Raw genomic sequence first — 20967 nt, forward strand, 5'->3', positions numbered from 1 at the left:
AACACCGAGAAAGAAGTGACCCTAGTGAAAAACTATAAGCAAACAAAAAAAACCAAAAACTTATCTTTAAATTCGAACTGCAGTTTAAATAATGTTTACTCTTTTTACCCATTTGTTGCCTGCAAAAAATAACTGCCATTTTCGTTACAAATTAATATGTTAACACTTTTAAAGCAAAAGCTGCCATTCAAGTTAATAGGTATCTAAAAATAAAAGGTAATTTTGGGGAAAATCTGTAAATAAGTGTTGATTTTCTCCCATGACTGTTTTTTTTTTTTTTTTTTTTTTTTTTTTTTTTTTTAAGTGTTTAGGTGTTTCATCAGCTATTTCTTATTCACTTGTTTTTAAATTAGACTGAGAGCAATTTACTCAACCTAGACATGGCCAGAACATTAAGAAAATATTCTAATTTCTTTAAAATGGTCTATAGGGTTATTTTCTCATAAACATTAGTTGTTACTACTAGCTTCTTTCTTGTCTTTTTTAACTACATCTAAAACAGTATAAAAACCTGTTTGCAGTAGTAATTCGGTAAAGAATAAAAAAAAACTGAAAGAAGGCATGTCAATCATATCTTACTGCACCTGAATATTCCTAGAGAACTCTTAGCTGATAACCTGGCATAAATAATATCTAACAAAATCATACCAAGAACTGATGGCTATCTATAAACAAGAAGTTTTTCAACAATTTAATTATCCAACCACCGTTGCCGATGAAGTTAAAAATTTATCCATTCCTATAGGCCCCAGCAATTGAGTTACAAAACCAAACCCAAATTTCCACCGAATTACAGCTCAAATTCTGATTTGGCAGACACCCCATATTTTCAAAAGAATGTCATTAGTAGAACTATTATACGTACTTAGCAATAACCTATTTGTTTTCATACTGGAACCTGCAATAAGATTAAAGACAATGTCTGGTTTTATCCTCTGCTTCACTAGTTAAATGCTTAGAAGACATTTAATGAGCTAGAAGCCTCTTATACATAAACAAATTAATATGCATCTTCCTTCTTTAATGTTTATTAATCAACATGTCTTCACTAGGAATGTTCTAAACAATTTACACAGGGCTTCATCTTTTTACTTTTAAATAAAATCCCTGCTTAGAATGCGTGTTCAAAGACATCATTCATCTTAGCTCCTTGAAGAAAAGGTGTTAGGAAATTGCTTGTTCTCTGTACATCTACAAAGCAGTGTTGTTTTCTTATTTTCCAATCCTCCAGCTTCTTCTTTTTTTTTAATTACTTAGCTGCCACTACCCAAACATGTTGATCACCAGTGTATTATATTTCCCAGTTGGTGACAAAATGGCAAAACAAAACTAACTCAGTAACATATCTAATCCTAATCTTCCTTCTGGTGACCAGACTAGTAAAATTTTCCACACAAAGGATTTTATTTTATTAGAACCATAAAACTAATTCATGGCATTTGAAAAGTGAAATTGAGTGGCTGTATGAAGTAACTGGATCAAATCTACTCAAGATTTCTACCCAGGAGGAAGATATTCTTATGCCCCTCTACCTTAAATAAAAGTACAAGCTAGTCATCTAGTTAAATCTTGAAGTCATTGCTATGAGAATGACATATACATTCTTACTCTAATAAAACAGACAAAGGAATAAAGAGATTGGGCTGTAAAAGCTGGAAACAATATAGCTTTTGTTGATGTTCATGGGATAAAGTTCATCAGACAAGGCAAAAACCTTGAATGCTTTTGTTCCTGACTTGATTCTGTAATCCAGAATATCAGATAGTGACATAGCTTGTGTCTGTTTGTCTTATCATTCAGAGATGATGCAGCTGAGAGGGCCCTGTGTGGGACAAGCATGGCATGGTCCAGCCCATGCTAGCACTTAAGTGGAAAGGAGAAAGATGCAGGTAAGATAAAAAGAACTAGGTCAGAGCAAAGGAAGACATTTAAAGAAAAATAAAGGAAGATGTTACTTGCACCAGATGGAATAATTTTACAGTGCATGCCCACTGAGAAAATGGCATTGAATGTTCCAAAAAGGCCTGTCTATGAAACAGCCTCTGAAAATGCTGGGCTGTACACGAAAGAATTCACCCATTCGGTTTCCTCCATATCACTTTTAAGGTCTCAAAATTACTGGAACAGACCAGGCTTTATTATTTTTTCATCAAACAAATCTGAATTCCTGAATAAACACTACTTTATTTGCATTGTTTTCTTTTTCTTTTTCTTTCCAATGCAGCACTTCTTTGATTACCGGATATGACTTCATTAGAGACATGAGGACATTAGCTCTGTACAGTTGACTTCTCAGACACAACAGACCTGTATGCTCCAAGTACCCAACTATTTCTGGTTACAACTAGCTCAGAAGGAACAAGATGAAGGGAAAAAAATGTTCACTATCAACAACAAAAAAAGAGGGTAAGGTACAATGATTTCTTTTTTCTTTTTTAATTAAAAACATGACAAAGATAGCCACAAAACCCAACAATTTCTGTAACAAAAGCTATGGAAAGGAACCCCACCTGCAGGGACGTCATTCAGCTACACTTCTCCCCTCCCTCTGCAGTTCTCTAGATAAACAGATGCTCTGCTGCTCCTCAGCATCCCAGCTATTTTCTTCTGTCTCACTGCTACAAATCAGGAGGAGAATTGCAAAAATGAGGCCTACCAGTACATAAAGGAAGAGGTTGTCCTCCCAGAGGAGTGCACAGCCTGTCATGCCTAAAGCTGCACCAGGTACTTCTTACCAATTCCCCTGACGGTGCCTGCAGCGTTTTTCCTACTGCTCTCCTCCTGCTGGCTTCAGCAGATATGAAGCAGGAAAGTCTAACAGTTGTAGCTCTGACCTGAGGGACCAGCAAGCCCAGTTCTAGCCCCTGGCACTTTAGCATCCCATTTAGTCAGTCACCTTGGCTCTTTCTCTGCTCCCCTCCGTTTTCCTGAGAATATGGAGCAGAGATTGACAGATAGGATCCATTTCCACTGCAGCTTCAATTCACAGCTCATTTCTTAGGAACTTTACACCTTACTTCTTAGTACAAGTACAATGTTTTTTCAGAAACTCAGTTTCAAAATCACAGAGAGACATTTTGTTGTATTTTTAGAATTGATCATCAAAATGTGGTTTCAGAATGAAAGCTTAGGCTGGAAGTTTTGTATTTTCATCACAGATCTACTGAAATGAAACCAAGACAAAAGAGGTATGAGAATTTCTGGCCCCTCTGTGATTCCCCAGTAGCAACAGAGATCTGATACATGTTGGATACCATCCAAAAGACAAAGCATTGCACTCAGCTGGCTCCATTTGAACACAGCTCAGACAATTGCCTCAACAATAGGAATGAAGACTTTATTTAATGTCTAGGCAAAATAATAACATGGTTTAGCTCTGTAATAAATCCTGTGATTTAAATTCCAGGTTGGGCTCTATTACCCTTCCACAGGAAGTAAAGGATGAACCAAATAAGAAAATCATTTACAATTAAAAGATTATCTGAGATTTAAGATATTACCAATTACAACTCTTTGAAGTGAAAATAAAATAGTGATAATTAAACGTACATGTCGGACATCCAAGATTTCCTGGCTTTGTCACAGATTTCCTTAAGATCTTTTCACATCAATTCCTTATGAGATAAATGGGAGTCACAGTAATCCAGCATCAGAATCACTATCACATGTAATTTCATTATTTTTTGCAAAGAACTTGCTTACTATAGTGACAGAGCCCATAAGCACACTTTGACTCTATTCTGTCCGCTGAATCAGAGCTACATCTTTGTTTAGTTTCAAATGAGAATACTTGTGTTTCCATTCAAACACATGCTTTAACAGTTCACCAGCACTGGTAAAAGTGGTCAACCTGCCAGTCACTACTGAATCTGAAGTACCTTCCAGAAAAAAACAAATGAAAAATACTGATAAGGAGCCAGAACGTTTCCTTCTGGAGAGAAACTAAAACATTGCACACCTGAACATTTTTTAAGAATGGAGATCACAACTCTTACTTTATATGTACTTATGCACACTGCCTTTCATCCATGTTTCTCCTTCTTTGGTGTAACTCCACCTGCAGAAGTTATAAAGCTAGACACCTCTACTCATGCTACAGTTCTCCAGATAAGCAGACTCTCTGCTGCTCCCCGGTAGCCCAGGTGCTATGTTTTAGGAAGGTACAACACAAAGTAATGAAATATTGTTTTTTCTACAGGTGAACAGCCTTATGAGCCAGCTGCTACCAAAATAACAATACCTGCCTATATTTTAAAGCACAAATCTAATGATTTGTATATTTAATAGCAATGGCCAGTAAGATTACTCAGGTAAAAGTAAATGACTGCAGAAGATACTTAGCATCTCTTTCACTATTACTTGCTAATAGCAATTCCAAAAGGACATAGCCCTCCTGCAAAAATACACAACTCCCATATTAAAGCAGCTCTTCCATCAGTGTTTCTGAAGTATTCCCCATTTTAGAAAATGCTAGGATGCAGCACAGCTTCAGAGATAATGAGAGAAAGAGCTAAGAGACAGCAGAACTTCAGTCACCTGCATTTCAGACAAAGAGGGAACAGTTATACATACGAATTGTTTTGTTTCTAATTGTATCCTACAGTAAATGTCTTCTGCGGTCAAAATGCCAGCAAAGGAAAATAAATATGAGAATACAGCTACACTAATGTTATCAGGGAGATGTGCAACTTGAGCAGCAGGCTGTGAGCATCCCTTCAGCACCCTTCCAAGTTATTTCAGAGTTTGAGGGTTGTTGTATAATATGACAATAGCATTTCCCTAGTTTATATACATACAAAGAAACTGAATGTCAGAATAAAATTACTGCAGGACCTCAGAAAATGCTAAAATATGTACTTATAGCTCACAGCAGTAAAATGAGCAGGCAAAGTTCTTAAAATGAGACAGCTTGAATCCTCACTCATTTCTCCTCAAATTCAAATATGAGATATGGTACAGGTCTCCATTTTCCAAGAGGGATCAGAAGTAATAATATCAGCTTATCACCAGAATTCTTAGTGTGGTATTTCTAATTGAAATACGAGCTAAAAATATACAAATTCCTGGGACACAACCAAGATGTTGAGCTAATTTCAGAACATTCATTGAAAGCACATTCTGATGGGCGTCCAAGGCATTGGCTAACAAATTACAAAAAGAAGTATCAGTATAGCTGTTGCTTGAAACTAGATGAGGCCTTGGATTTAAGCTTTTAGCAATGTATTGTCACAAGCACTGGAAACAGGAACATGAATGAATTATATAAGTCTGCAAGAGGACATTTCCTTAACACTTTCAGCTCTCATTCTCCATCTCATGGCTATACATATCCCACTGAGGCTAAATCTTGAGACTGAAATTCACAGTTGCAAAATACTGGTCTAATCAACAACAACAACATCCATTTAAAGTTGGAAGTATTTTTTAAGTATCAGTTTCTACATGATGTTTCCTTTCGTGAGAGATCTGATAGGAACTTCTCACTTCATAGTAAAATTTAAAATGGAACCAAAGCAAATGGAATCTAATATTTCTTTATGTTGTTGTCATTTTATAGGTATACTCTAGATGGTGAGCCATTTAAATTCCAATATATTTAAATAAAAAATGAAATAAAAACAAATTTGGATATCTTTTTGTTAAATTACCTACATTGTATGATTACTCCTTCACAATCAAAATCAGATTTTAGCTGTGAATGATACAAACAAGATTACACTCTGAATCTGCAACAGAGATTTTAGTTGCTTGTTTAAAATGACATACCTAGCTATTCAATAATCACTTTATAATAACCCCTTTCATTTCTAAATCTACTTAGCCATCAGCCAGTAGTGAGGAAAATGCTGGCAGTGGATTTTACAACTACACATTAGTTTTACATTTCATGACAAGCTAATTTTAGAGAGTTTGAAAGACAGACAAGCAAGTGTTCTAAGGTTTTCTTTCCTTTGCATGAAGGAAGCATACATCTAACTGAGAAATGAAAAACAAAGGAGTACAGACATACACTTTTCACTTCACATATATAGCAATGACAATTTATCCCAACTTCACCCCAGGAACCTCATATGTAAACCAACAAGAAGTGAAAAACTGAAATACCTCTCTCTCACAGCAAAAAAAGAATTAGTAGGGTCAGATAACAAAGGAAGTGCCTCTTTCTGGTAGATGCTACCTTTGTTAGATAAGCAGTGTTTGAGGAAAACAGAAGTCCAGTGATTTCTGTTGCATGAATTGTCTCTTTCTACTGAATCTATCACAAGTTTTTAAGCCTTTTTTAGAGTTGACCACATGGTTGTTTTACAGTGCCATCTGTGTCTCTGACTACTACATGTCCTTCTTTTTTTGACAAAGTAGGTATCATTATCATCTGACCTAACACCTGGGTACATATTCTCATCATTTGATCAGACCCGTTCCTCCACACCTGTGGCACCCTCAGAAGCTGGCATAGGTAGAAGACTTCTAAACCAGTTTGGATGCAGCTTTTATTTGGGAAGGCAAAGGCTTCAGACGAAGCTGAAGGCCTGAGGAATTGCTCCCGCGGCCAACTGATGCACATTCTTCACAGTTACCAAGCAGCAACATTGTATTCCTTGAAACCATCTGGTAATAAGCGGTCAATAAACTTCTAGATACACTAAGAGATGATGCAGGTGGCTGGTTTGCAATTAAAGAAGACATTTATGCATCATTAAGCATATTCATGAGAACAGACATAATTTGATCGTGTACAATGAATAGTCCACAGAAAAGGGAAATGGCATTAACATAACATATATTTTTCCATTCAGTGGTCTAAAAAAAGGGAACCTAGGAGAACAGTACGAACATTTTGAAGTTCTAGTGTGAGCAAAAAATATTTTTCTAGCCTTTTTTTCTGGAAATGGCTCAAGTACCTCCTTGACATTGTAGTATGACAAACTGTACTCTTCAAACACTAACACAGTGTGTGTATTTCTGTACAGTAAGTGACCTAATTACCTTTTAAATGTCAAAGATATCAGTGACAAAGCATGCACCGTTTGTTTCGTTGTATCACGCAGTGTACTCAAACTCGTTACATTTTATGATACAGCTTCTTGAGATGCCCCAGAAGCCAGACAGAAAAAAAAAAAATCACTGTGTAAATTAGTGAAGGCTTCAGATGTTCAATACTTGCCATGAAAGTAGAATTCCAGAGACTGTTTATTACATTGTACAAAAGAATAAATAGGCAATGCTTATCATAGATCAGTCAGAATAAGATGTAGCAGTACGTTCTGGTTATCACTATGCCCTATTGCTACTGACAAATCACATTAATTCAGAGCCATTAAATACAGTGGTGTTAGCTGAATTGGGGATTAAGGACAAGCTCTTATTGAACCCAGATGACAGGACTCCACAGTCATATAAATCTATGTAAAAGAGAAAATGCCACCAATCAATGTTACTCATCTAAAAAGAATATTTACCATTCTTTCTAATCTGACATGTGCAATCAACCTTAACCAAGTGATGTACAGCGAGATTGGTTTTGACAAATACCTCTCAAATGCATAAACTTGATAAATGAATTAGATTCTCTGTATCACCTGGTGGAAGAAAATTTGAACTTACATATATGACAAAAGGGATGTTTTGCCTTTCTACTACACAATTAGGCGCTAGTTACTATTATATGTAATGTAATAATGTATAAAACTAATTGGTACAATACCAAATGAGAGGTAAGTAATGCAAATTTGAGGAGATCGCCTTTTTAATTTGTGACAAGACTAACATCTCACCTAAATCTCCCCTTTTTTAATTTGTTCATTCCTCTGTGTACTGTCACTACCTGACCATGTAAAAAGTCTGACTTTCTCCTGCTTATAAGCTCCCCTCAAGTACTGGAAAGTTGTAATTGAGATCTCACGAGAGACTGAGGTAAGCACTGACATGAATGATATAGGTGTGGTCATTTGTTTTTTATTGTGTATCAGGCCACTTTGTTCTAAAGGAATTTCTTGTTCATTAAATTTTCTGTTCAGTACTTATGCTCAATGCCTTTACACATTAAAGTACTTGAAGAATATATATGGTAAGACCACATGCTGTTGAATTTATTGGGTCATTTTTCATTTTTTTTTCCTTGCTACATCACAGTATCTAGAAAATTATCTGAAGAACTCCCTTAGATAGCTCCCTTTTCAGTACCTCTCTGGATGCTTTTTTCTGACTGTTCCAATGATGGCTAAGGATGTTATTCACCACCAGTTTGTTAAGTCCTACTTTTCTGCTATACCATTCATTGTAAAAAGCAAACATAAGCAAATATGTTTGCCGATAAAGTGAATTCATGTTGTTATACTTTACTATGAAATACAAAGGATACCAGCCCACATTTGCTTCAAATGCATGTGCAACAGGGAAAGATTTCCACTGGAGAAGCAAGGAGAAGAGCCGGGAACAAAGGGCAGAGCAGACTGTGAAGTCCTTCAAATTAAACTTTTTTTCACTTTCAAGGTGTAAAAGAGTCCTAGCATTCCCAGGGAAATGCATACAGTTAGGATTCACACATCATCCTCAGATGCAGAGATATAAAACGCTACCACAACACAGTAGCATATTCAGGGAAGCAAAATTTATCTGCTGATGAAATTCCTGTCATTATAAGTAATGGAAAGGGCCCAGGACTGCATTCATTTCATGGGGCAAAGATGGGTCCCTGCTTTACTTCTCAGACAGGCCACCTCCACTGGACACTCGTGAACCCCAGACCACAATCTCAACACACAGCTTCAAGAAAACCTAGAAAATATGATAGGCAAAAGTCCACCAGAAATAAGCTGATGTGGCAAATTATGGAACTGCATGTGACAGCGCTTAAATAAATCTGAAAACTATCTAATGCTATCACCAGTGACCCAGCATCTGAAGTCCATTAAGCATTGTTTTTTTCCAATTGAACTCAACTAATGGAAAATAATTGCCTCTTTGAAAAAGGTCATACGTGAGGAAATAAAAAAGCAAGTGCTATACAGACAGTATTCCTACTTTACTCTAATTTGAATTTATAAGTTGCTGACATCTGATAGAAATCATACAAATTTTCTTCCAAGCACAGAAGTTTCTGATTGCAGGTTTTCCCCTACTGGTATCATGATTATGAAAGTAAAAATTTCAGGATAATAATTTACATGGAGCTGTGGAGTGCTCGGGTATTCATCTTTAAGGGTGCTTTTCACCAAGAAATCTGAAGGGAGTAAAAAGGAAGCAAGAAAACCCCAAAGCCATAAAAAAACATAAAAAGCCATAAAAAGCAACAAGACCTTACGGTATCTAAAAATTAAGAGCTATCGGAGTTTTCTGTCACAGAATATCCATAGAGGTGCTCTTATTTCAAAACTGAAGTGTTATAATAGTTTAGTTTTAGCAAATAGGAAGTATTTGGAAAGATAGAAACTACACACTGATCATTTTAAGTATTAAAATTAGCATTTGCATGATAGCAAATGTAAGCTCTCATCTGTAAGTCAGAACTCAATCAAAAGAAATGGCAACAAAAGAAAAGCTACTGCTTTTGCATTTAGAAAATGGTTTTGGAGTGCAGAATCTTGAATTATGATGATGCTTTTTTTTCTTTTTTTTTGTCAGTAATTTATATGCACATAAAAATGGCTTGCTGGATCCAGTGTACAGACGCACACAAAATCTAGAAATATTCATATGATGTATCACCAACTTAATCTAGAAGCTTCTTGACAACCTAGCCGTTGCTTTATGGTTGTGCAAATCTGCAGTAGCAGAACTGCATTTTAAAATAAATGGTCGTTGTAGGAACAAATAATTTCATTGACTTGTAAATGAGATTAGGATATTCAGAATTCCATTTCTAGTAGATGATCTGAAAAAACAGAACATAGTTATTAGTAAGATGTTACAAACATTAATTGCCATTTGTGTACTAGATGGTGCACAACTTTTCTAAGGTCATTCTGGCTGGATCTCAAAGGTCAAATAGAGAATAAAAGTCAGAAAGAGAATAAAGTAGAGACCTAAAATCAAAGGCAGGTCATCTGCTCACCTGCACCATCCAAACCATCAGCTATAGTCTATATGAGTAGATACTGTTCACAAAGGTAATGGCTTACTCACATAATATGGCTTAGTGAAAAGAACACTGCACTGGGAATTTTGAAACGTAGACTCAGTTTCCGGCTTCAGCAATTGACACTGGAAGCTCTACACCTCAAACTAAAATAACTAAATCCTCTGATTGTAAAACACTTAGATATTGATGGCTTCGCAGCATTACATCATCAGATATTACTATTATTTCAGTACGTTCTGATAGTTAAAAGGAAAGCCACGTGAAACTCAGTGCACAGCTCTGGCTATTCCTAGCGCTGAGGACTCTCACCAGCTCACACAATCACGTTGAAGCTAAACACCATCAGTGGGTTCACTTACTTCAGTCGTCTTTTTTTTTTTTTTAATTAAATATTGACTCACGAGCTTGTCTGTCCTATTTTCTCCCTCTATCCTGGTGAAGGGGAGCTGAAAAATGACTAGATAGGTATCTGTCAGATACTAGATAGGTATCTGGCCACAGTTAACCCACCACATATGGGTTTGGTGTATCAAAAATTTATGTTCACTGCAACTAAAAGTGAGCGTTCTCTGAATGAAGAATACAAAATTGAGACCTCTGCAAAAAGTAGACTGAAATAGACAAGAAATTTTGCACTATACAAGATTTTTTTGTTCCAGTTTTGATGAATTCGCAGTGTATTAAGTACTGAAGCAGAAAGAAATCATTGGAAATTGTTGTATCAGCAATAGCAGCATGTAACCATGGTAATTAAAACAATATTATTTTTTAAAACTACAAAAGACTACTCAAGACATGAAAAGGAAATATCCAAGAAAGAATATCTTTCTTCTGATAACTACATTTCTGTTAGTCTGCAAAATTATTAAAGAGAGACATTTTTCACTCCTGCTAAAGAGTTAGCTGAATATGTTACAGAATTATGGCTTCAATTAAGAATTAAACTAAACAGGGACATTTTGTGCACAGAACTTTCAAGTAGCCTTAAAGCACATAATTGTTAAATCTTTGACAGGGTATTCTGACCAGGATTCTCCTACCCCTTATTTGATAGTGATTTCACTATCATATTCACGAGTATTCTAGTAAAGGGCAGTCCACAACTAAAAATAAAAAATTAATCAGGAGCTTTAGAATTAAAGCAGAAGACGCTCACATGACTTAAATACATTGAGGTCCACTTCATCCTTTTAGTGAGTATCTCTAATAAGAATATAGATAAATAGGGGTTGGAGAGACTGGTCCCTCTCTCCTTGCTCAGGAGAGAAGAAAAGACTTAGCAGGCTACACTATGAAACTGCTTAACTGGCAACCTGTATTATAATTCGGCACAATCCAAATGCCTTCAGTTAATTATGCTGATCTGAGGCTCTTTCTAACACCAGCTTGTAATAACAAAAATATCCCACTCTTGAATAATGTGATAATACAATCAGAACACTATCACTGTAGAAAATCTGGTTTGAGAGCTAAAATAAGAGGAAAAAAAAACCTTCTATATAGAACAAGAACTTGGCTGAAATACTGGTTTAAATAAAAGAGGTAAGAAATATTAATCTCAAGAGCTCCGCTCTCAAGTTTTTCATCACATAAGAATCATCATCAAGGAGAACCAAAAAGTGACATAACAACAAGAGATTGGGGCATGTGAGGTTAAAATTAACTTTCTGTCTTATACAAGAAACTCCTTGCCCTTACCAGTTTGAACTGTGATTGAATGTACAAATGCTGCAGGAAAGATGGTGACCACAGTACTGTCCTGTGTCACATTACATCTTTGTAAGAAGGCTTTAATAAGAGAAACAAAATAGTGAAAAGCAGAAAATATGATTGTCTTCTACAGAAGGGAGTCTAAACCGTACTTACGGCATCTATTTTTCCAGTTAATGCCAAATCATCCCCCAAATTTTCTCTAGGTAAGCATATTTAAAAACGCATACAAGAAGTTAGTTATAAATGGCAGAACAAACCCTTGGGAAGCTTCTGACAGTTTCACAAGTATTAATCATGACCCACATACGAAACTACTTCCCATGAATTGACATAAAATAAGGCAATAATTCCATCTATGGTTTCTGATGACGTGAAAAAAAAATGACTGAAGTTTCAATCCTGTTGCAAGAATCTCTTGACAAAAGTGAATTCTAATATTTACAACCATGGACACATCATTTCTTACTCTCATTTCGTACCCTCAGCAGACCACAGAACTACACATGATTGTGTGCTGCTGAAACATCATCACTGTAAGTACAAAGAAAAAGCTCTTTAAAACTATGGAAAATGTACGCATTTGCTTCAACAGAATTTGAAAAATGCGTTTTAAATTTAAAAAATAGAAATAGTTAATTTGATGCTAACGTAAAGCCCTCTCTTAGGACAGCAGGGAGGCACATGGCCAACAAAATTAATATCGCAATAGCAAGGAGGCAATGGAATTAGATGCATGAAGGCTGTCATACAAAAATAAGCAAATAATTTATTCTTGCCTGGGGCACTGTTTGAAATGTCCTCAAAGAAAATTTATTAAAGCAGATTTGAACTTTCTCCATTTCCTTTAATGAAGGAAGATTGAAGAGCACCTGAAGCATTCTGAAGGCAAGCAACCAACACGGACTAATACAGAGCTCCTTGTCTAATGTACTAATAACAACATAGATGACCACACAAAGAAAAAGTGCCATTAATTAAACATAATGACTAGTCAGAAAAATGCCAGACAGTATCACAGACATCACTAAAAGTCATAAATATCTAATTTTTAATTGCAAAAATGAAAAGATTTTATCATTTCTCAATAAAGCTGTAAAAGTGCTCAAGCAATGCTGGTTCTGTCTTAGATCTTTTGTATTATCTTGTGTATGACCCCAGTATTAAATTAAGAGGTAGGCATAGCTTTTTGTCTTACCAGTACAAAAATTTAGCTGTGATTTGCAGATCTCACTCACGTGCAATTAAGTATATGCATGAATTTAAGTCTGCTAGCCTATATGGCAACATTAATGATTTAAAATACATCTCCATATAAAAAAAAATAAATGATGCAATGTCAGTATACTCTTTTTTTTTTTTTCTTTTTAATCTCAAACTCCATTGTTAAGTAATGTAGGTATTATAGTAAGGTAATATACTCAAAAATTTAATATCCTTGGCTAATTCATTGAAAACAGTCAAAAAAGCTGATTTGCAGTTTGGCTGAAATAGAACTCAATCATTGTAAGAGCTCTGGAAAGGAAAAAAAAGTAGAACTACAGACTGTATGAAGATGCAAACTCGAGTGCAGCAAAGAAAGAATATAATCCAGACAAATGTTACCACAGTATAATCCTGTTCTTGTTAAAAAACAACCAAACAACAACAAGAAAAAAAACAAAAACAAAAAACAAAAAAAAAACAACCAAACAAACCCAAAATAGTTTTACAAACTAGAGAATTCAGATTTTTGTCCTCTATCAGACTCTCTTTATCAATCAGCATTGGTAATACAGAACGGGCTATTCATATGACAGTTTTCTTTTAGCATTATCCTAAATCCTGATAGGCTGCAAATCAAAGCCAGTTTAGTGGTCTAGGCACAGGTGCTTAGACTAGCAGGTATATCATAATTCTAGGGAGGAAAGGTAGCCTCATGCTCCATTGAGCACTAACAGCTGAGCATCCTTGCTGTCAAGCAGAACTCAAATAGTAGCACCGAAAAGGCTGAGATTTAAGAAATGGCCAACCAGCCAGGTTCTCCACAGGAAAGAAAAAATTGAGCAGCAATTATTTTAATCTGCAATGCATAGGGACAGTACAATCCCTATGCTTGTTTGGCAGAGAGTAGTCATGGGTTTTCACCTGAGTTTCTTCCTGTAAATAAAATAATTTCCAATTCCCATGGAAATAGAAAACTTAATTTTATAGTATCTGAGGTTGAAGAAAAGCATAAGTCCTTCATATAAAACAAATATGTACTGCTTTATGCACATGGCAAAATAAATCTGGTACTTCTTAAGGCTTGCTTTATTTCTGCTACTTTCCAAAATGTGTTTCCTTCACTTGCATCCAAAATAGAAACACTTTCATCATATGGCAAATGGCTCACCTTGTGACCACAGGCTAATATTCCAATCTTGTATACTAGCGGAACACACTCTGTCCTTTTGATTCAGGCAACAAGATATCTAATGTACACATCCAGGGGCAGAATTCAACCTCGTGAGCAGAAAACAAAAATAAAGAAATAAATCTATCCTTTCACCAGAAGACAAATTACAATGTTACGAAGCTAAGGGAAGCATATTGCCTTGGGTATCTGCAAACTGCTTGCAACCTAATAGTTGTAACACAAGAAGATGAAGGATTAGATGTCCCAGTACCCACAGCAGATGTAAGGCCTTTGCCTTTGAATCTGGAAAAAAAACAAAAAAAACCAAAAAACCCCCAAAAAACAGCACACTTGGAATATTTTTCAATTCACTTCTCTTTTTTTGTTAAGCACATATTTTTACCTAATGGATTTCCTTTACTCCACATAATGGTTCTTTAATCTTTCATACCAATTCCAGTATGACAAAACACCATCAGCATCTATTTTCAGTAAATATTTTATGATCACTTAGCTCTCGCAAGGTGAAAAGTTTCAATGTCTTGTCCTGTAGGTTTTCTATGTTTTGTTAAATCCTCTAAGTACAATAAGAATTGCTATTACCTTGAGTCTTAGCTAAGTATATGCTGTGATGAAAAATAGCTAGTCTGAATGATATCTGAGAAATGCATTCCTTCAAAATAATGCATGAATATTTAGTACACCAGAAACAAAGATGAATCATAGTTTTGTAATCTATTCATTCGAATGCCTTCCACACTGAATTGTCAGTGTCACTGTGAAACATTCATTTACTTTATTAACAAAAGTTATAAAAGCATTCCCTATCAAAAGCAAAAGTTTACTACAATCCCTGCTCCTAGAAGCAGTGAGACATGCGTATTTCCATGAATTTACTTCCTCTGTCTTTAAGAAATAACGTTGGCAGCTGAGTTGGCCTGTAAATTTAATCTGGAGGCATCTCTGCTAGGAAAATATCTTCATTCCTCATAAGCATTATTCTCCTTGCTTCTCTGGCAATGTAGCTCTGCAGTTTGTGAATTCTGGCAATTCAATTTGTAGTAGGCTTGGTGCTAACATTATTTCTGTCTTGTATATGCTCCCATGTGATGCTTTGGTGTTCTTCAGGAAACCACTGGAACCACAGGGTTTGGAAAGGACACAGAACACACAGCAAAGTTAATATGATGACTAGATATTCGTGATGGTCAAGCAACAAGGCTGTCCCAACAGACTGATGACATATTTAGTCTTGCAATTTGTCATGTCATTTTCCTACTGCGATTCCATTCCTGTGAATGAGCCAGCATTAGCTGGTCATTTTCCTGCAGGTAAAAGGCTGTCAACATCCTTTAGAAATGAGGGCCATAGTAAGACAATGCATCATATCCACATTTATCCACTGGGCAAAAAAATCCAATCTATGTGAACCATATGGCTTTCGCATATGATAGAAGTTGAGACATTAAGTTTATGGATTACTCTACTGGAAAACAAAATAGTAATGAACAGAGAATGCTGAAGACTGAGATTTCATGATGGATGCCAAGGTTCCTCAGGGAATCTAAGACCTAAATGTACTATCAAAAAGTATCATTCAACTCTACTTGAAGCTAATACCATAAAGACAAAACAACTGAATGCAGAATCCATTTCTGCATATGCAACCTTTGCTTTGCATCACAGGTATACATATACCAGGCACTGCTTCTGGAATACACTGATTTATTTTTCTAGGAGGCATAAGAATATTAATATATTCCTCCTTTTCAATTCATTGTAAAGTTTACCTCAATGGCCTGCTGACTAGATAATGATGATACCTAAGTATATAAAATGAGAATTGCTTACAAGCCCCATGGCTTTTTTCTCAGATGCTGATAGTACTATTTCAGAATGAGGTGAACTGGGTGCTTAACTGGAGGTCTGCCCTGAAGACAGAGCACCTTTAGCAACAGCTTCTCATTTATTAGTTTTGATGAGCAAACGATGTAAAAATTTAAAGTTCACTTAAAGCCTACTCAAGCTAGTTCTTTTTCTCAGGTGAAATGTGGAATTTCAGCAAGAGAGCAGTTCTGCACATCATGTCTTGCTTTGCTTCTGCAAGCAGTACTGAGCTAAAAAAAAACCAAGACTTTGTGGCTTTGCCACTATAAACATGTAATTAGAATTAAAGGTCATGTATGTCTGCTGCAAAGAACTGCAAGCGTACAGACATGCCATTTGTAAGCTGGGAGCACGTGACTGACATCTTCTAATGCTGTTCACAGAGAACCAGCATGTATCACACTGCTGATATTTCTCGCAGTTTGGAGGTGAGAGCTAGAGCAGCTGCTGATGCATTCAGTGATACTGCGAGATGGTAGCGATGGAGTGAGTGGGGTACCTCCCATTATCACAAGAGGAGAGAGAAGTGAGACTTGTCAGGTGACAGACAGTAGGTAGTTGCAACTCGCAGCACAGTGTGAACGATGGATCTGGAACCACCACTGCTGTCTGGAGCCAGATCTGAATGCTCTACATTTGCCAGAAGAGCTGCAAAGTGCTACAAAGTTTAGGATGCCCCTTTTCCAAATTTATGCTGTTACATAGAGTATAGCAAATAGTAAAGATACTCTATAGCAAAGATGTTCTATTTGGGATGCATTAAAAAGAGTGTGGCCAGCAGGTCGAGGAAGGTGACACCCTCTTTCTCTACTCTGCCCTGGTGAGGCCACATGTAGAATACTGTGTTCAGTTCTGGGCTCCCCAGTTCCAAAAAGACAGGGATCTCCTAGAAGGAGTCCAGCGGAGTACCACAAAGATGACAAAGGGCCTCGAGCATCTCCTGCATGAGGAAAGGCTGAGTAACCTGAGTCTGTTCAGCCTGGAGAAAAGACTGAGAGGGGATCTGATAAACCTAAATATCCAAAAGGAGGTGGGAGGCAAATAGATGAGGTCAGGCTCTTCTCAGTGGTGTGTAAAAACAGGACAAGGAGTAATGGCCTAAAACTTGAACATAGGAAGTTTTGTACTAACATGCAGAAGAGCTTCTTTACATTAAGAGGATCAGAACACTGGAACAGGTTGCCCAGAGAAGCTGTGGAGTCTCTGTCTAAAGAGATATTCAAGACCCATCTGGATGCCTACCTGTGCAAAGTACTGTAGGGTACCTGCTTTGGCAGGGGGGTTGGACTTGATGATCTCTTGAGGTCCCTCCCAACTCCTGCAATTCTGTGATTCAGTGATTCTAATCAGTCTCATTCTTTTCTGTTACATACCTATTAGGAGGCATTTTAAAAGTTGGACTAGTGTAGGAAAACAGACTGCAGAAGCAGAGCTTTCTGATACACTGGGGAAAAGTTTCCTATTACTTAGTTTAATATGATATTCATTTTTATCTTTGATTACAAATCATATTTTTAGAACAACAATTTCATTTTCCTTTTAGTGCTATGGCTCTGATAAAGAAATAGGTTTGCATTTATCCTGTGCACACCCTCCTTCTCTGCTCCTCAATTTTTAATTTTTTTTTTTTAATTCTGTAATACCTGCAGAGACTGCATGACCACTCTGGAGCTACACTGCTTTCCTCAAGCCACAGTGAAACAAAATCAGCTCTCAGGACTTCTACAGATGAGACTGATATACAGAGCATTTATTTTGTATTATGAATTGCAGCTTGAAAGAATAGAGAAGCATAAAGTATGTGAGATAAAAACAAGAATAGATTAATATATTATTCAAGGGTTCCAGCTTACAAGTGAGAAGCAGCGTTTCTAACTTTTTCATTAGTTTCTCACAAACTGCATTTGACAGAATTACTGCTGTGTTTGCTGACACAACCCACTGGCCTCCAGACATCATGACAGTAATGTCCCCATCGAACCTGACACCTGTTTTTCATTTCCAGACATTGATTCTCCATCTTATAGCCAACATATTTCATGAGAATAAGCTGCTACCATTACCAGCAAAATATTGATTAGAGCAACACTCAAATCCCTAGCTGTAAATTTATAGCCTTAATTTCCAGTAGGTTTCATTAGTTATTTTCAAGCAGATGAAGATGTAAGGTGGCCATTAACATATGTCAAACAAAATGTTAGCTAGGCTCTCGTGTATGTATTAAAGTTTAAAGAAAACAATGAATAAGTAATTACTACGATATAATTGGAGAGAAATGAAAATACGCAAGCACCTGTGTGAGGTCAAGGAACAGAAACTCATCATTCTGTTAGATGACAGTAAGACATCCATCTCATAGCTAAATAATAACACGGGCAAAAGTCTACATGGAAAGACCATAATTCTCAACGTTGTAGAGCATGAAAGAGGGCAAGGCTCCTACACATCATCCCCCGTCACTGCACCTTCAGCCTGCCCCCAAAGCTAGTTCTGTCTGTGGCATTATCACAATCCAAGTGAAAGCCCAAGTCATTCTAGATAAAAGGACTCCTTTCTGACCTTCACGTTTCTGATATTCTATCTGAAACAGCACAATGACCTGATATTCTCCTCTTTACCCTGATGCATGCTCTTTTTGGTCTCTCAATGTATTCCTTTATTATATTTAACTTCTTAATCATTAGTCTCACCTACACTAGCACTTTTACAGTCAAGACCTTCTAATTCCCTTCTTATTCCCTAAACTCATACTAATTACTTTTTTCATCTGAATTCCTTTACTGTTCATGACATAAATCAATATTTTCTCTCTCCTCTGTCAGTATTTTGCCACCATTTTCATGTTCTACCTCCAGCTCTTTTTGCTGTTGCACTCTGGGGTCACACTACTAGTTAGCTACTGAAAGAAGGCTTCAAAACACCCTCTTGTACTACAACAATTATTGCGCTTTATCTTTTCAGCAGGTGCCCTGTTGCACCTGCAAGTTGAAATCATGGGCCTGTAACCTTATGATTATTGTGAAGCAGGATCAGAATTATCTTGTTTCTATTATGGATTGTTACTATCAGTTCATTGTACATACTGAAGAACACAGTTAGAAACTGTCAACAGGAGTAGCAAATAGTACTTACTTCTGGAAGTTATACTGTTCTGATTTACTTGACTTAAAATACATTTAAGTGGCTAAACTAAGGATTAGAAGTTTGACTTCTTTTTCATACCTTTGCTTTTGTTAATTAGAACTGAACAAAGAAATGGACAGGAATGTAGGAAGGCCACTCCAGAAGTAATGTCTATTTTATTATGTCGGCCCTAGACATCAGAGGAATGATAGTCAAACTCAGAGGGCTGCAGTCAGTGGCTCAGTGATCAAGTGAAGATTGGTGACGAATCCTTGGGGATCAGTGCTGGGACTGCTGCTGTTTAACATCTTTGCAGGTGACACAGACAGTGGGACTGAGTGCATGCTCAGCAAGTTTGCAGATGACACCAAGCTGACTGGTGCAGCTGACATGCTAAAAAAAAAGAGATGCTATCCAGAGGGACGTGGATAGGCTTGAGAGGTGGGTCCGTGCCAACCTCATGGAGTTCAACAATGCCAAATGCAAGGTCCTGCACCTGGGTTAGGGCAACCTCAGGCACAGATAAAGACTGGGTGGAGAATGGCTTGAGAGTAACTCTGAGGAGAAGGATTTGAGAGTGCCGGTTGAAGAAAGATTCAACATGAGCCAGTAATGTGTGTTTGTAGCCCAGAAGGCCAACTCTATCCTGGGCTGCATCAAGAGAAGTGTGATCAGCAGGTTGAAGGAGGTGATTCTGCCCCTCTACCCTTCTCTTGTGTGATCTCACCTGGACTACTGCGTTAAGTTCTGGGGCCTCCAATCCAAGAAGGACAAAGAGCTGTTTGGAGCAGGTCCAGAAGAGGGGCACAAAGATCATCAGAGGGCTGGAGCACCTCCCCTACGACGTGAGAACTGGAAAAGAGAAGACTCCAGGGAGACCTTATAGCAGTCTTCCAGTACCTGAAGAGAGCCTACAGGAAAGCTGGAGAGGGACCTTTTATAAGGGCATGTAGCAACAGGACAAAGGGAAATGTCTTTAAACTGGAAAAAATAGTAGATTTAATCTAGATATTAGGAAGAAATCCATTACTGTGAGGATGGTGAGACACTGGAACAGGTTACCCAGTGAGGTTGTGGATGCCCCTCCCTGGAAGCACTCCAGGCCAGGCTGGATGGGGCTTTGAGCAAACTGGTCTGGAGGGAGTTGTCCCTGCCTATAGCAGGGGGTTGGAATTAGGTTATTTTTAAGGTCCCTTCCAATCCAAACCATTCCATGATCCCCTGTTGTTGGTATGGCAGTAGAGTTTGAACCTTCCTATCAATACATTGTTACATTTTGTTACCATGCAACAAAGGGCAATAGAGGGGCAGTCCGACAGAATGGTGTCTGACATCGAAGTGTGTATGAAGCGAAGATGTGGGATTAAATTCCTCCATGTGGAAAAAATTACACCCACTGACATTCATTGACATTTCCAGAATGTTTATGGAGATCAAACAGTGGATGTGAGCACAGTGAGGTGGTGAGTGGTGTGTTTCAGCAGTGCGACAAGGGGTCATCTCTGCTAGTACAGATGTTTACAAGTGTGGCATATAGGTTCTCATTCATCACTGGCAAAAAATGCATAATAGCTAATGGTGGCGCCTGTGTTGAAGAATAGTGTTATGTAGCTGAAAATCTGCTCTATCAAGTAGCATTATTGTACTCTTTATATTAGTTGTAGTTTCAATGGAAATATACAAGGGATTAGTTTCAGAGTGACCTACATACATATTAGATGTAACATGCCATTTGTAAACATGAAAAAGCGGAATTAAACTGGGAAGTTATAATGACTTGTGAGGTTGC

The 20967-nt window shown here is 37.1% G+C and overlaps 1 protein-coding gene across 8 annotated transcripts in view; it reads right to left on the reverse strand.

Annotated features, from left to right (window-relative positions):
• PTPRM (protein tyrosine phosphatase receptor type M) overlaps window positions 1–20967 on the reverse strand; it is a 460562-nt gene that overhangs the window by 211737 nt on the left and 227858 nt on the right. The window lies entirely within an intron of this gene.

This window comes from Phasianus colchicus, chromosome 3 (assembly GCF_987193195.1).
Source record: "Phasianus colchicus chromosome 3, bPhaCol1.hap1.1, whole genome shotgun sequence".
Classification (NCBI taxonomy): Eukaryota; Metazoa; Chordata; class Aves; order Galliformes; family Phasianidae; genus Phasianus; species Phasianus colchicus.